This window comes from Neodiprion virginianus, chromosome 2 (assembly GCF_021901495.1).
Source record: "Neodiprion virginianus isolate iyNeoVirg1 chromosome 2, iyNeoVirg1.1, whole genome shotgun sequence".
In the NCBI taxonomy this organism is placed as follows: Eukaryota; Metazoa; Arthropoda; class Insecta; order Hymenoptera; family Diprionidae; genus Neodiprion; species Neodiprion virginianus.
Window position 1 is genome coordinate 25,987,325 of NC_060878.1, and position 18,493 is coordinate 26,005,817.

Consider the following 18,493-nt stretch of genomic DNA (forward strand, 5'->3'; position numbering starts at 1 on the left):
TGACGATGTCGACTCTAAAATTAAAAGCTTTTGGTCCTATAAATTTCGAAATTAGTGAGGCGGATTAAGGCTTCTAGCAATACAAAGTTCTAAGCAATATAAAGGACCTTTGATATTTGTTTGTACGGTAGTTTTGAATTTTTGGGATCTCAATTGGTGGCAAAAGGTCTCTGTAAATAGGTTCGGTGGCTAAAGGTTTGTCAGCCTGAAAAACTTTGACAATTAATTGTAAATACTGAGATTGAAGGATTGTGAATATGCCTAAATCAACTATTCAAGACTCTATCTTTGATGGAAAAATTTTATAGTAACGGTAACTAAAATTATAGTTACGGTTACCAGAGAAACATGGTAAATAAGTATCAGGTTTGCCATTTTGGTGCTCCGAAGTATGCAAGCATAGTAACTGTTACCGCGTGATATGCGTACTATCTGTTACTATAGTCACATAGTAGCCACTCCGCGTCACATTGTGGCGGTTACAATATCGACATTATTCCCGCAACTTCGCACATAGTCTTGGCAACTACATGTTGCGAATGTATAAAATCTGCCGAGATTCCGTATCACGGTAACGACCAATAAATTAGGAAAGAACGTAACTAGTCCATGATATAAAACTTGGCTGACTCACGAAGTCCCACAAGCGTAAACGCCTTTATAAATTCTCAGTTAACGATTCAGAGATTACGTACTATAATATTGATGATACACGAATTTCAGTTTATTTTTATTATTCCGGTTAGCCTTTAATTTTCCTCATTTGTGTGTCATTCACATAAAATAAAATAATTATGTTCAGTTACTCGATTCGTTTGAAGAGAGGCCGTTGCCCGCGAGAGTAGGCCGAACGAATGGCATATAGTAGAAAAAAGGGTTCAGAACCGAGTAGGTAATCGTAAACACGACATGACCTATGTAATCAGCGCCACGTTCGGCTAACCGGATGAGCCGACAATATCTGCTCAGTATTGCTCCGAACGGCGCGCCAGCAAGTAGTAAGTGCTGAAGGAAAATTTGTCTAGGCATAAATACGCGGTCAGTGTGGCATTGCGGGAGTGAACGGCTGTCGGCGTGTCGATCGGGACGACTTGCGTGATGAAATTAATTTGCTGCTAACCATGAGACGAGGGCGAGTCTGTGCGGAGTACGGGATTCGCGAGCTGGCCTCCTGGGGACCCGATACGAGGGGTTACACCAGGGTGGTTGACACACGGATGGAAATTGCAGTCCGCGAATCGGTAGTGGAAGCGAAAATTATTGGCGCGGGTTGCCCTTCACGAATGGGTCTCGCAACCGCTAGGAGATTCTCGTGATGGTTGACATGCTGGGAAACCAGCATGGGTATGAGAACCGAGACCTTCCCGGAGCTTGGCTCTGGGGTGGTTACGTAGCCCGCGGGATAAGTAACGGTAGTGACCGATTATGTTCGGGATAAACTTGTGCCAATATCATTTACCGACACGCCGCATAGACTTCGCCAGTTAGATTTCACAATCGGCAAAGTTAACAAAGGGAGAACGTGTGAGATTGGTAAGTGATGTCGTTTTCATTAGATTGTTACTACTACTTGGAGTATTTTAATGTGCAATAAACACAGATAAATTCACTTCACCCTTAATTGAATGCTTGAAGTTATTAAGTTATTAGCGAGATCTGTTCTCGACATTGTTGTCCTGAGTCTATTAGTATATCGACGGTTGAATCCAGGCCCGTCGTTAAGACGTACCTAAAACAAAAAAATAACATTTATTCCAAATTTTACATTACGGAGCTTTCATAAATTACGCAACGCGCTCGCGGGGGGGGGGGGGGGGGGAGGGGGTCAAGAAATTCGTTACGCTTTAATTGTTACACTAGGGAAGGGGGCGGCTTGATATCGTTGTTGCGTAACGATATTTTCTTGTTGAACAATTCATTTATCTCTTATCAATAATTAGCTTCAAACTCTTCCGATAAACGGGGCTCATTGACGGAATGTGTTATGTCACATTGGGAGGGGGTGGGGTTCAAAAATTCAAATTTTCGCGTTACGTAATTTATGGAAGCCCCCTTAAACAAAGTTGATAAAATTCCAAAGTAACATTGCGTAACTTGGCATAGTATCTGTTACTACGTGCCGATAGTAATGATTACTGTATTGGACAGTGAAGGTAATTATGTGGTTGCATAGTATCCGTTACTATACAAATGGTACTGTTACTACATTTTCATGAATTGGACACTATAATCCATAATTACACCTTCTTCACTTGCACGTACTATCGATTACTATGTCAAAATAGTAAGCGTTTCTACGAAATTTTATCAGTGTTGATGCGACGATCAGATAGAAAGCGATGGCTATTTGCGGTTGTTCAAAGGATGTCGAAGTCTCAGTCAAAACATAGACAAACCTCTAATTTTTATCCCATTGGACGGGCCTTCGTTGTTTCAGTTACTAGTACAGAATTTCCTGGGTTTTTATGAGCTTAAAGAGGGTTTTCAAACTATTAATATTATACAGATTGTAATTTGGATTGCGCTAGCATAGATGACAATGATGAAAAAGGTGAGACGCAAATTTGACTATTTCTCTGAATTCTTCGGTTTATTATTGTTCCTTTTTTTTATTGATTTATTATATTGATCAGGCAATTATACAAAGTGAATTCTATAAACTCCAGACGGAATTCTTGTTCTGATGACATGATTTTCATAAACATTGGAAAATTGACGATTTTCACGCAAAATGGGAATATTCGCTTTTGTCTTGGTATGCGAATGTTTTATGACATGGTTCCCAATCAGGTTAAAATTGAAGAAGAATAATACCTACTTCGTCGATTTAGATGCAAGACATTGAATTCCATCATCGACAGGTCTAAGAACTCCACGAAATACGAAAATATAATGCAACTACATTGATTCAAATAAAAAATCAACAGGCCTCCTCTAATACTATTTGTGATTGTGATGAATCACTTTATTTTGATTGAATGCATAATTGATGAAAATACTGGATAAACATATATGTGTTTTTTTTTTTCGAATTTATAGTTGCGTATCAATAATCAGTTTGGCAACTGTTTCGAACATTTCCTAATACGCTTACTAAATATTCGTCTCGTGGAGTAAATACTTACACCTTTCAAGCATTCGGAAATTTTACTGAAATTCAAAAATCTTTCAGAAAAGATACTCCAGAGAAGTTCAGATTATTGCAAAAACCTTGTGAAGAAACTTTCGCTGATTTGTATTCATAATCATTATTCTACCGTCAGAATTTGGCACATTCCTGTTAATCCATTTCTATTTCACTCAAATTTTCACTGACATGTCCCATGTAATTTCTGAGAATAACCGAAAGTGTACCAACCAAAAAAACAAAAAATAAAGCACATTATAGAAGGCTATTATACCGGACGTATTTTTTACGTAATTTTTTTTCATCTAATCGCATTATGACAAACCTTATTCCAAGAAACTCTTTTGAAATATTACCACGAAACTATCTGACAAACATCAGAAGCCGTTTAGGATTTGACAATATTACAGAACTGGTTTAAAATCTGCGAACTGACTCTAGCTTCCCATCATCGATTCAGAAGTGATGTAATTATCTAGTTTGTACTGATTGTAGAATAATCAAAGCAATATTTGAATCAGCGGCGGCTGATATCCGGTTGAATAAAATAGGACATGTCGGATGAAACAGCATAGAGGATGCAGCGGGAAGTAAAATAAAAACGGTAAATCCTAGAATGACAAACTTATGCGCGTGGGTGTAAAGGAGGGTGACTTCATCCGGGTGAATGTATCTTGGTTTGCCTATAGATCACCCAGGAGAGACGCATGGTATATTGGAAAGTCGGCGAATTCTGAATCCTCTTATACGACCTATTCCCTCCTTCGGTTGCCCACTGCTCAACCAGTGATTCTTCTCTAGTCCACTGTCGAGGGTTGTTAGGAAGCGATGCGGCTAGAGATAACGGGCGGCAAGGTTTCTTCGTTGGTATCCAGCGCCGTGATATGCCAGATTTTATGCCTGTGGTGTGATTGAGGTTTAATATACGATTAGTTTGGCTCTGTACGTAATCGTCTCTTTCAATTAGTTAATTAATCTGGTTGTTCGTCTCAACGATTATTGAGTTAAGCAGGATTTTCAGGGGCTTGACTGAAATTCCTCCTTTGAAAATTTCCGAAAGCGACTAATTCCGAATTATTTGGTAGCGAAGCTTGACGTGAAGAAATCAAAGTTTTACGAAATATCAAAAGACTTCTTTCCAAAACTTACTCAAATTTGTAGTTCAGTAATGAATTCAGCATAACTAAAGAAATCCCAATTCTCGTCAATTAACACAGAATTTCATAAAAGCTCCCATAAATCCCAAAGAAACCACAAATTGTGCGTCTAATTTAGTTAACGTGCTTGTTTGTTGTTAAAATTTTTTTGCATCAAGGAACATTTCACGCTCTCAGTAAATTGGGCCCAGCAATTCTATCGCTGTAGTTACGCTGCTGCTCGTAATACTAACAATAAGTTATCAGCGATAATTATGCCTGTGGGCATCACGCAGGTCCAATGAGACATCAGTGAAGAAGTTATAGGACGGTTTGTCACCTTGGTTCGCGGCATCCTTGAGTTGGTAGCAAAAGTGCAATATCAAGCCGCCGCCTGGCGTTATACGACTTGTTAGAAAGCAATCCAGCCCGGTTTGCCGGACAGAGACATTGCAATCTCACGGGTTCTTGCGCCTAAACGGATTTCCGAGGCTCGACTGAGTACTCGGGCATTCCGCGCATCGTATCTCATGCAGCATTCTACGATTAGCTATGCTGCGTCAAGTGTACAGGATGGATATTCTCTGATCGTTAACGTGCCGCAAGGCATCGAGGCGATGGGATAGTTGTGGCAGCTACGTGCGAGAGGAGTTAGAACAGAGGTGGGAAAAATGAAAACTTCAGCAAAATTTAATTCATACTTTATCGGTCCATTTGTTTCTTGTTTCCACTGGTCGTTTGATAACGGCATCTATTTCATAGCGTGTTTTCAGAGTCTTGAACGGTTGAAAAGAAAAAATGAGAAAGTTTCTCATCGTCTTTCGAGTTGATAAAAAAAAAAAAAAGAAATTTGGATCCCAAATCATTTGCAAGAAATAAGTAGAAATAAACTCATACTATTTTCGGTCTGCGGATAATTTGAGTAAGGAGTATTTGAATTCGATTTTAAATGTAGCGATAAGTCAATGTGTAATTAATTCAAAATATATATGAATCCAAAAAATACTACACACATTATCAATATTGTTGAAGTTTTTTACGAAAAAGAAAAGTGTGTCACTTAACAACAGTTTAGTAATATATTGCGAGGATTAATTCCACAACATAATCTCGTGCTTCGGTACAGGTATTTAATTAAAGTCAACGTCTGCTATTGGGTCGTTCTCCGAATTCTTCAAATACTATTTTCCCTCACCCCGACAAACGTGATTCTAATTTTTGTGTAAATAGTATACATCAGAAAGTACAGTTCGTAATTTTTCAAAATTTCATGGTTCTTCATTTCGTCAAAACAGTGACACTAATTTTTCGGATAATCGAAATCCTGCGATTCTTCCAATTTTCAGTAAATTGGATTTGAAAAGTACATTTCGATTATTCAAAACATCGGTACTATGATTCTGTTAAATGGAAGCGTTCGGGTGAACAGAAAGTGGTGAGGGTTTGGACCAAGGGGACCGGATCGGAGCCACGAGAACCTAGCTATCGACTTGTGTTTACCTGAAAAGTCTAACTACGAAGTCCAGTTCCGGATCGCTGCCTTGCTATATTATATAAAAGCCAGTTGTCTTCGCTAGAGTTCAGTTCAAGATCGTCTCTAGACGAGATCACATCTGACGATCAAGTACGATTGTTAGTAGTGTTGTGTCGAATTATCATTAATAATCAAATTGGTGGGGGTGAGGTACAAAAGGGTTCTGATAATTCGAAAAATGACCCCATTACAGAAAATATCAATATTGTATAGACTGACATGATATTCTTGACGGTGTCTGTATAATGTGCACCAGATACGTTCGTAAATATTCAACACCCTGAATATATTATTAATCTACTGACCATAAGTGTAAAATATTGTGTAAGAAGGGCGGAAAGTAAGCGATTTCCGACAAGTGTGAAGTTTGCAGCATAAGCCAAGCTGTAAACAGCACAATAGACTCTTTTCTTCCTACACCCGTAAAGGAAAGTTCGATTTAAAAAACAAACGAATCTAATACAATTATTTGTAATAAGTAAATTAAGGGCGATCATGAGGTCCAGAAGCATAGACAGTTTCATGAAACCTAATCTAAACATGCAAACTTCGGAATAAACTCAGCCGAATGATGTCACTGGTGGTGCGTAAAATTAAATTATCGGAAAGCACGCATGTGCCAAGAAAGCCCTAGTGTGGAAAATGAAAATTTCCAGTAAGCGCATGCGCAAGCGTCGTTTTACCGAACTGTTCAGAAATAGGGCATTTACTACTTAGAAAATTCCAACTTTCCGAACATGTGCTACAAAAATGTTTTTTCATAGTTTTTCACACAAATAACTGATTTGGTCAAACACAAACGAACAAAAGTCCGTTACAACTAGTCAAAGTTTTGATTCCTGTTTTCCGTCTGAAGCTGACATATTTTTTAAACAGGCATCTCGCAGTTTGCAGCTGTATTAATGTAAGTAATGTACTGAACTAAATCTGTCTGAAAATTAACTGTAATCATGATCGTCTAAACTTTGAGCGAATTTTACTTTCCATCGGCAGTCGCCTCGCAATGCAGAAATTAGCCGAAGCTTGTGGGCGTGCCAATGTTCGGTTTTCGCAAAAAGATGTGGCGGTTAGCAGTTGAACAGTTATAGTGATGGCGCAGCTTGGAGCGATTAATGGTAATGAGGAGGAAAACGGGGCAACGCCATTTGAATATATGCATATTCCGATCGCGAGCGAAGCAAACCATTCGAAAAGTACAGTGTGGGAAATGTACCAATTTATACCCACCATTCGCATGGGTATCTCTGCTAGATATTGATAGTTCCCTGCGGTCTTGATTTCCCTCCAGTTTGTTTTCCCGTTTCAATCTTTACCTCGCGTGAAAAAAGTTCTATTTAATACGTACGCTTGCATGGTTCGCTCCAGAGACTCGATGCTTGTTTTATTTCGAAAATATGTGTAACCCAACTTATGAAAGAAGCAGCGAAAGAACGCCTAGATGAACAAGGATTTACTCCAGGTTCCGCTAGCACTCGGGAATGGAGATTCTGAATCGTACCGGCGCAGAAGTGACTGTCTGATTTCCCAGAGCAATTTTGCCAAAAACTTGTGTAGTTAACCTCTGGAATGTTTTGGATACGTGCTTCGAGTGCGCAAATTCTGCGCCATGCTTGTTTGACGATTCACAGCATTTCCTACGCTCTTCAATGCCGGTGCGTCATTCCAATGTACGAATTTTAATGTACTTGGTTATTTTGCGAGAGATAAACGAGTGCGGAAAGAGGTGAGGTAAAATATCGCGAAGAAAAACGGCGATTGCGAAAAGAAAGGTGGAATTTGAGTTCGACCGAAACGTCACGTAGCGTGTTGTAAAATTGGAACAACTTAACCCTCGATAAAATAATGATCGAATGATTAAATACGGAGATTTAACGAGACACTCGCTAAACGCGTTTATTAATTTGATGAATATTCGTACGAATTACCCTCGGGCTGGCTCGAATTTGCGAGATCGATCGAACAAATTAACGGAGAATGGATATACTACCTCGGTACATACGCTGAATTTAATCTGTCTCACACATACTGCAGGGACTCACGCTGTTGGACACAATTAGTACGAATTAATTTATCATTTGCTACTCGGTTTTATTTAGGATACGTAGCTATTCGATATCCACACAATATTCTTCGGCTGATTGCCAACGGTTTATACGTTCATCACAATCATACGAAAGTTTTCAAACCACGAATACAAAACAAAGGTCCGCATATGCCATCACTAGGAAACGTAGGGAGCATAAACTGAAAAACTTGATATTGATTGGTGGAAGGAAATGAGAGAAAAATATGTATGAGGAAGATTATACTGTGAAGTGTGAGGGATGGAAAAGTCCAGTCTTGGAGTTGGTTGATTTCTAGGTAGACTTTGGATACGTCGTGTTACGGGTTTCGAGGTTGGATTTTGCGTCTGATCCCGCATCCCAAAAAGGATCCAAGTACGCATGCCATAAATGAAGTAACTCTCAAATTTCTATATTCGAATCTTGACAGGACGTCAATAGCACACCGTCGAGTAACCGGTGCCTGGACTGAGTCGGGGATGCAGGTCTTATCTCGAACTAAACGTCGTTTGCCAACGGATCCGATAATATCTGGAGCTGCATCGCTGGTACATAGCATTGGGTTGCGATCGAATAAAGAAATCCGTAGACCGCGGAGGGTTGAAATTGGTTCTCGGTTCGAGAGGATGGTGGTAGGAACTCTTAATGTGATTGCGATTGTGCAGGTCCGCATGCAGAAATCGGCTGCAGTAAAATTCGAATATTCATATTGAATCCGAGCCTCGAGCATTAATCTCGTGATATAGAAATTTTTACTTTTGCAATAAAAGTTGCGAGTTCAGAGAAAGCGGCAAACAAGAAATCATACATTTTTTAGTAAAGGAAACTCGTGAAACCGGTATGGCTGCTGCGTGTAGATCCTGCACGTGTTATATACAGTGTATTCAAAGAAAAGAAACTTCTCGAAGTTACGGTACACACTGAAAAGAATAATGTACATTACTGTATACTTTTAATTCGGAAGGAATTATTATACTTCTTTCCAAGAGTTGCTACGAACTTTCCAAGAGTTACTCAAGTTGGGGGGAAGGGTGGGTCGTCACCCACTTTGAAATAAGACCAGCTCGTCTCAAGGTACGCGTATGCGTACGTGTATTATTCATAGCACACGTCGTACCGTATTCCTTCAAAGTTGGATGGTCTTCTCGAAGGTTTAACACTCAGTCGTCCTCTTGAATATACAGGCACGTGATATTAGAGCTTTACTCTGCACTTGACACGATATCAATATTCAGTTAAATGTCACAAATAGAAAGAGGCTACCTGTATGATCTCTAGAATATTGAAACATGAATCGATTGGAAACCTGGATATACAGCAACAGTGACAAATTCAATCGGTCTCTGATATCGAGTAAAAAACCATTGTCAGCAACCATGACTAGAAATTTGAAAAATTCCATGAGTGGTGGTCAAACTTTGAAGCATCGGTGTATTTTGTAAAGTAATATTTCTGACAACTAAGGAATCTTCTCGAAAGCTGATAAGGCTGATGTATGTATTTCTTTGACAATGAAAGTTATCACGATTCTGATTTGAAATTATCGTGCAATAAGCATCCGTAGCTAAACAATCTTCAGAATAGCTTTGAAAATGTTTCAAAACAGCGCATAAGTATCTTCAAAACGCATAGTTTTTGAGAATTCATCCATTGAAAGTAAGGAAAAAAACTTTGAATATCCGATTATGAGATGTTTTAATTTAACCTTACAAACGAGGTGAGAGCAGGATACGCATCACGTGCATAGACGTTTGAAGCGTAAAGGTCATACGGAGGGTTAACGTTCTCAGAAGCCTTCTAAAGTTCACCATGCCAAAGCTAAGTTGCGTTTACTTATACTTCATGGACATGTCTTCATGTTTCATTCCCTCTTTGACAACCATCGTCTCTCTTAACTGTACCTTAAAGATGGTTCGGATCGTCTAATGATTAGAGAATAGTGCAGCGTTTACCGAGTTCTGCATCTTCATTATTTAGGAAGTTTTATAATAATAGAAATTAATAAAATTACATTCATGGAATAAATTGGGGATAACTATACCTGCCTATAAACCTGTTTGTGACAATTCAAGTTCGCATTTGAGCACATAAATCAAGATATTTGCTTGCTTGAGGAAGATCAAATTACGGGTGGAAATAGATAAAAATCATACTTGAGCACAGGACAGTTTTATATAGGCATGCACGTTAGCTAAGCTTGGGCGGGATTGAATTTCGAATTTGAAAAGTTCCGAAAATGATAAATTACGAATTTTTTGGCGGGGAAACTTAAAGTAAAGAAACCAAAATTTGTCGAATCATCAAAGTTTCGAATGAACCAAAACCCGACAAATCAAACTTCCTAAAGTGCGGAAATAAGAAATGTGAAAAATTTGAAACATAAAAATTCCGAATGATCGAAGATTTTCAGTTCAGATCTATATTTTAATTTTCGATATTTTACTCTATCGGAACTTTACTTTTCGAAACGTTGCTAGATTGTAACTTAAATTTTCGAAATCTTGTAAGTTTTAAGTCGTCGAGTTTCCCACCATTTGAAACTTTGTTGTTTCGTGAAAGTCTTATTTCTTTACTTCAAGTTTCACCACCAAATAATTCGGAATAAGGTGGTTTCGGAACTTTTCAAAATCGGAACTTCAACCCTGCCCCACTAAGCTAATTCTACTATTATGCAACTTTGCCGTGTTGTACTGCAGAAGAATTCTCACATGAAAAAAAATTTCAGTATCACGACACCGTAGAAACGCTGAATAATGATAATCTTGATCGATTAAGGGGTTACATGTACCTGGTACGGCTAAAACTAAGGTTATATTTAAGATTTTTTTTCGTCTATAAAACTCTATTTTATTGAATAACCATTACATATTTTTTAAAGTATAACATTTTATCTATATTGTTTGAAAATTTCAGTCATTCTTCTGGGACGGTTTTGTTGATAGCGTTTGCGATGCCAGACATGTCTCCGCCACTTTTTATGTGAAAACAAAATTTCATATAGGTAGATAAAAGTAATACTTATTCAGCCGGATTGTAAAAATTTAATTTTTTCGAATAAAACACACGATTTTTCGCCTCAAAATTGTTCAGTACTAACGATGAAAAAAAAAAAAAAAAAAAAAAAAACTAAGCCGGGGATGGAAAAAACGGTTCGATAAATACTGGATTATAGTGTGAAACCTAACTGTGCAAAATTAGATCCCGATAGATCCAGTAGTCGCGGACATATTTGTGGAACCGATTTTGAAAACACTGTTTCGAAAAAAACGCGTTTACAGTTTTGAGTACAGCTTACACTAATAGTGAAATAACTGGTTCATTCTAATCTTGTATAAAACCGTCGATTCCTAGGACACATGATGGATCTTCCTGAGATGTCGATGCTTCCATTAGACCTTTTTTCTTTTGCTGTGTCAACCTCATTCTTTCGTTTTTGATGCCCTTGTGGCTGCTCAACGAATCGGTTACAAAACGCTATAACTTCGTCATTACTGCGAGTTTTCCTGGCGAAATTTCTAGGTTAGACACTCAAAGGATGGTACTTTCGATTGAACACTTAGAAAAAAAATCGATTTGTTTTTTCTACCTACCCAGGTATATCTAACCCCTTAACAGAGATGCAGTCGGAAACCGACGACGCGAGAATGCATGCAAAATTCATAGACTTGAATATAGGGTAAGTGTACTCAGGAAGAGTAGTTGGAATAGGGAGAATGAGGCAGAAAATAGTTAGAAAGCCGCCAACATAAAATGATTCCAGTGATTAGGCATAGCAAGTACATACATAACAAAGAAACCGTTGAAATCGATCATAATTAGAATAGAATCGTCTTCGTTTTGTTATTATTTAGCTCTTCAACTCATTCTTTTTGACTAGTCCTTGGTATAGGTAAAACAAAGCTATTTCTTATTTTTGTTTATGCCATGATAATTCGGAAATTATTTGATCTTTTACACCTGGAATCGAACACGTTCTGGGCTGAAGAACATATTCAAGTACGGATAGTTTAACATTACTACCAAATCGGAAATACTAACTATTCAAATTGAACTCAGACGCCCAACATCGCTAACACATCCTACCCAGCAGCCCCAAATGATTTGAATATACCAGCGCAAGCAAATAAATGCAAATGATTATTGGCTATAATATTGTTGCAAGTGCGTGGCAATTGGTATTAGTCAATCGGGTTTCATGATTTGCGTATAGTCATTGCGACCTTGACAGTGCATCACGGAGGTACACATACACGAAACACTCGACACATCTCATTTATGTGCAAGGAGTTTCCAAGTGAACACCGTCGTATGTTGGGGTGCCTACTACTAAGGGGAACAAATATCGGTAAAACAGACTTACCGAGTCATTACCATTCCAGTCAAGTCATGTCGTATAATGATTTAACGTTTCGCCAGAACGCAGTCAATGAACGGTTAAACATAAGTTATAAACAACGAAACGACTGCTTGGCCAAATCCGCACAAGTTGCAGTGTATTGGTATGAATGCGATGAGATTTTTTAGTATTCGAAGTGGAAGTACTCTTTTTCAGTCTCGCTTCGTTTCACGAGCTTTTTGTTCGATCACTTTCAGCTGTACAATGTTTCGCTGACAAACTCATGGAACCCTGAAAATACCCGAATTGTGTAAAACTTGCGAATGAAAAAATTGATTGACTTCGAGTAGCGTTTAAATCGACACCGATTAACGTGTTACAATTCACAACGTTGTTAATTATGGCCTAAATCCGCTACTGCAATTATTATAATCTTTAAATTCCAATCCACATCACTTTTAGTCAATTATGGTTCGGGTCAATTTCGGATAAGACTTACACTTTACACTCTGAAAAAAAAACCAAAAACAAAAAAGAACCAGACACAGCATAGAAATGACTTCGTTCAACTTTGCCAAATATTGATCGATGCAATAACGGCACAGATGGTCACATGTATCGATACACGGATTGACGCTAATATCCTCGCATGATGACGGAGTAATAATTCTGTTTTACAATTGACGCCTGTTGCAATTTACACTGGTATTGAATATGCAGAACTTCCGTGAAAGAATACTTTGGTATATGATAATGACTCCTGATTACAATTGTTATTCAGAGATAACATTCTGTATCAACCAACCGTAATTTGATGTAATAATTGTGTAAGCCTATTGACGGAACTTTTCGTAACTAGGGTTTTTTTTTTTTTTTTATCGACATTACAATATCAAAATATGGAAACAATAGGAGAAACGACAAACTCGTGTGAATTTCGAATCAACCCAATGTTTTTAGGATAATTTTTTAGCGAGGCCCAAGGAGAATACGTACATTTACTTTCCCTTGCAACGCCATAGGCATACTACAGACAGTAATGGAGGAGTTTTCTTGAAGTAATTCAGATACTCTGAGCTATCACAGAAGGGCAGAGTATGATGCAGAGGCTGTTGATCGGACTGCCGGGAAGTTTGAAGTGGGTATACAATATACATACATAGGCGAAGGCGGGCAGTATTGGTGAGTATATGAGCTTGTTATAAACTACCCATATTGGTTCGCGCATGTGATGTGGAACATGGCCTCGCCTTTCAGGAGAGCTCGCAGTTTGCTTTCAATAAATTTCTGAGGTCAGGGGGGTCTCCACGGATGGGGAGGGGGGGGGGGGGGGGAGACAGACTTATAGCCTTCCTCAATCGATATCATTCTCTACTTCAAGTTTCAATTTGCTTGAAACGAATCGTTGAAGAGCTACCCACGATGTAGAGATTTATCAAATTCACATTCCAGCTACAGACCCCGACTGATATGTGGTCTCTGAAATCTCTCTGGACGCCGAAAATTTATCATACGCTCAAACTTTTACCCAACATATATGAGGTGAGGTACTGCCGTGGATTTTTTACCCCCGGACTACCAACGTGAATCGACGAAAATAAATCGGTGTGTCTTCGAATTACATCGTCTGTATAGACCTGAGAAAAAATTATATGCGAAGAATTACATGCGGTTTTTGACGGTACAAGTCGACGTAGGGTTGCATTGGTATTTGATGATGTTTTTGGATACAACCTACACCGTTAGAAAGTTAATGTTATCTAAAGTTATTCGTAATTTTTCACTGATTTTTTAGAACGCAGATACAGAACGACAAATTGAATAGTAACGGTAGTGTTTTTATAATTAATCCTTTTCAAGCCAGTGAAAATAATACTTCCTGCAAGGCTTGAAAATATTTCTAGCTTTGCGTAGAATTCATTGTAATTGTTTCAGATTTTGAAACATGATCTGAAAGTTGAAAGTTCAGCGGGTTCTGGTTTCGTTGTGGTGAGGAACGTCGAAAAGAAAACGGCGGTTGTTGGAGTTGAGAGTCCGACCATACCTATATTGAAGTAAGGATAAAATTTGAACGCTATCTGAAACCTCTAGAAATACTCCTTGTACAATGCAAAATAATGGGGAATCGGAATTATCACTTTCCCCAGAAAAAGAAAATGCTTTGTATTTTGCCAAAAAAATGTTCACGGAACCCTCTTTTTTCAAATTTGAATTATTGTGGTTCCATTTGTTAGTCAAATGTATTTAAAATAACGTAAATTATGTCACGTGCTGAACCTAACTTTATAAAAACGATTTTTTTCATCGCTGATCGTGCTTTATTGATTGTTCAGATATCGATTAATCTTCGTTCACGCCTCACGAGGAAGATGAGGATGTTGATATAATCAGTAGCAAAATGAGTAAATAAACTCTTCGGGTTGTATTGAATTATTTTACCGCTCAGATCCTAAATCATTAACCTTCAAAATAAATATGATTTTTGAAACACACTGTATCAAGCGATTTTTTTAAAAATTTAATACAACTTTCGAGTACCGTATCGAAATTTTGCGAAGTAATATTAAAATTGAAAAACTTATAAATTCAAGAGTGAGGATCCACGTTCTTTTGCAAAAAATGTTATGAATTTATTTCAGACTATCAAGACAGTATTTTACAATTCATTCAGCGAGAACATATTTTCCAATGTTCAAATTGTGTCTCTAAATTTTTTCACGGCAATGTAATGCGTCGTCCTGCCCCAGTAATCGCTCAAAGATTCCCCGGGTCAAATTGAACCGGTGTAATCTGTTTTAAACTGTACTGAAGTGTGATCATTACAGGTTAATATACCTAACCAACAGATCCTTCAAGATAATTTCATCCTTCCATAGGTTATGACAGGTTAGCATAGACAAGAGCAAGGGTATATATTTCTGTATTTTTGTTTTCCTTTTTCTCTGGCATCTAAAAAATCTTGAGATACTCAATCTGAACACCTCTCACTGGGGTTTATTTCGTTAAGCTTCAGAGTGGCCGTTGCAGTGTTGGAATGGCTAGGTTCAACTCGACCGAATAGAATTTCAGTTTATGAATAAAACCGATGGCGATAGACACGTAAAAACTCTCAATCTGCCAAACTGTCAATTGGAAGTGGCATGTGGACTGTCCAACCAAAATAATACAATATTGACGGTCTGATTTGACCGCATGCATTTGTTATATCTTTATACATGTATTATATTATTATATTTGTCTTATAAACCATGCTAGGATAAATGAAAAATGACATGTAATCGGAAAAGATTCCCATCTCTCGCTATTCCATGCAAATTCACCAAAGATTCTAATCAAAGATAAACGATCAACAAAAGACAACCGAAAACCTCATCAACCTATGAAGTTTGTGATCCGAAGTGAATTGTACAACCACGTCTAGGATGTATCATCAGTCCTGGAAGTCTGGAATCTAACCCATGCGTGCTACCAAATGTTTATCTTGAATGATTTATCACCGATATCGCTTCGTTACTTTACGAGTAAGTACTTTAACGTTTCTTCAGTCCTGGCATGCACAGAGTCGATGCTCTGTATAAGGTGAAAATTAGATGCCAAGCGTGGCACGGATTTGTTGACGGCAACAACTCCTCGGTTCTTTTTTCAACACTGATTTTAATTGATATAAAAAATATCATACACCTTACAGATAATGCCAATCGGGACTTTTTGATACTCTGAAATTTTTACAAACTAATGCATACAATTATTGAAACTGATCGAACAGTTTTGTACTATTTTTGGTCGCATCCTCATTTCCATACAATATACACATATAATTTATACGACCGCAAATGAATCAATCGACGGATATTATTGTTGCATAAACTAATTTGGGAGCTGGCAGATTCGCGTTACAGAAATAACTGCAATTTTTCTCCATGACAAATCGTACCGTCGATCAAGTAACTCGCAATAAATATACCGCAGGACCTATCTAGCTTCAACAGTAATCTGTACCAGTCCCCCATTTTTCCAGATATTGTAGTAAATTCAGCGACAATTTTGTTTCCGTTGTGACATCGATATTTTGCATAAAATTTGTTTGTAGCTTGCATTTACATCAGCATAAATTGCATACTTCAGCTTGTTGAATGATTATCAATAAATAATGGAAGCTTTCTTTTGATGTGGGCATGATATTTCAGGGATCAAAGCTACGGCATCTTTTATTTTTACGTTACATGCTTCTCTGTGGTTGTCACCCGTATAACATGGTTTATATACTACATGAATATTGCATGAATCTTTTATAATTCTGAAAGAAGAATATGAATTCTGTCCCAAACTGTCATTTCGGAGTCCCATGCATAATGAAATTCTGAGGTCAACAATAGTGAACAGCGTTTTTGGATGCGTAATTTTCTATCGTATTAGATAAAAGTTCATTTTGATTCAACGAAAACCTCATTGATGTGTGCATAAATCCCAAGTAAAGCTAATTCAACAAACCAAGATTCTTAACTGAACCTGGTTATTATCGAATACAGCTAAATTCCAACAGAGGCTAATTTATTAGGTTTATGTGACTCCATTCAGCCAGTCGAAAAATATTTCTCTTGATAATCCCTTGTTTCAAACGCATACCATTCAGCCTGGAATCCACTTATATATCCACTGGGACAGGCAACCATCACACCGTCCGCGTAAAAGATACCAAAGACACCATAGTCAAGTAATTTCGTACGTAGTCAAGAGGTATAAAGGCGAATTCGAGACGGACCGATACGCAATTATCGACATTTCATCGACGACGCGCCAATCTTTTCGCGCGTCACCAACGCCGTTTAGGATAATTATATCATCTGCGGCGTGTGATCTCCTTTGCTGGCGGTAACGAGCGGTTTAGCCCAGTATTTACTCAATCTCGTGTGTCACTAGAGTCATTGATTAGAACGTGTGTACCAAGTTTGGGTCGAATTACTGCCGGCTACGCGGCTAGGAAATCATTCCCTGTTACGCTACGAAATTTTATACTCTTTTATCAACCCAGTTCGCGGTCTGCTCAAAATTATTTACCCCAAAACAAATAAACAGTGGTCGGATGTGACCTCAAACGAGAGGGCCGCATTCCGTTTAATAACCGAGTGAACTCTGGAATTTTTATATTTTTATCTACAGCTGTTTCGGAGGTAATCAAGTTCATTTGAAAAACGGTACGATAGACCGAGAACCGATTTGAAAATGGTGGACACTGCTCCGACATGTTTCGAGATAATTTAACGCAGTCTGAAATACAATTTTTTGACGTTGAAATATGTTTTTACGCACGTCATGTACATATTTAGATAAAAGATTATAAAAAAAATTCGGCATACATCTCTACTGCACTTAATTTCTATGATTTTTGCTATCATCATCCAAATTGTTAAATACACAAACGAAAAACAAAAAGCAAAGCCTTTTAGCCAGACTGCTTTTTTTTAACTCTATTTGAAGCGTGATCGGACCACTCACAATAAGTTTCATTCGACTTGATGATTTTTTAAATTTAACGAGGCTCAAATCTACATCGGACATGGAGCGGATTTGTATAACTAAATTTTACCACTTTTCATCCAGTTAAAACATGATTTCTCTTTCGGTGCTCGTTCCCATAGACCAACACGTTTCACAATTACTAGTATTGAAAAATAGATATTATAAAACCAATGCGTGTTACTTTTTTTCATCGAAACCACGTTTTTCACGCTGAAAAATCTAATCAGTATTGGAAAATCTAATTGAGCCTGTTATAATCTTGAACAAAGAAGTACCAAAACAAATTAAAAGAAACAAATAAATATTACCAAATAACACAGTCATATCGATGTGAAGGGGAGATATAAATGGAAGAGAAATCGAGATCGTACGGAGATCGACAGAATGTCTGTTCTATTAGTGTAATAATTTTCCAACACAGTGCGGCAGTTACGAAGCTTTGTGGTAATAAGTTTTTGAAGTTGTTTGTATCGAGAGAGAAGTCAAAACACTGTTGTAAGTTGGGGAAATTAAATTTTCTGCTCTCCGATTAAAATTCGTTTGAGCAAAAGGAATCGTATAACGATAATAATAATCAAAGTGAAACAAAATTAAATTAAAAATGCTTCATACACGCAGATAGAAACAAGCCAAGAGGCTTGTGCGGGGAGAAACGGACGCTTTTTTAATACTGTGATCGTGACGGTGATTGCGCTTCATCGACCGGAATGTAGCCACATTTTCCAACATTATGCCAGCCCTTGAATGTTATACGTATACCTGTACATATGTACATAT

At 37.8% G+C, this 18,493-nt stretch overlaps 1 long non-coding RNA gene across 1 annotated transcript; it reads left to right on the forward strand.

The window, feature by feature from the left end:
- The first annotated feature begins 13,566 nt into the window (after positions 1-13,566).
- Positions 13,567-15,332, forward strand: LOC124299072 (uncharacterized). Its single transcript, XR_006906940.1, has 3 exons — positions 13,567-13,801; positions 14,132-14,250; positions 15,204-15,332. It is a non-coding gene; the product is annotated as an uncharacterized LOC124299072 (long non-coding RNA).
- Positions 15,333-18,493: the final 3,161 nt, after the last annotated feature.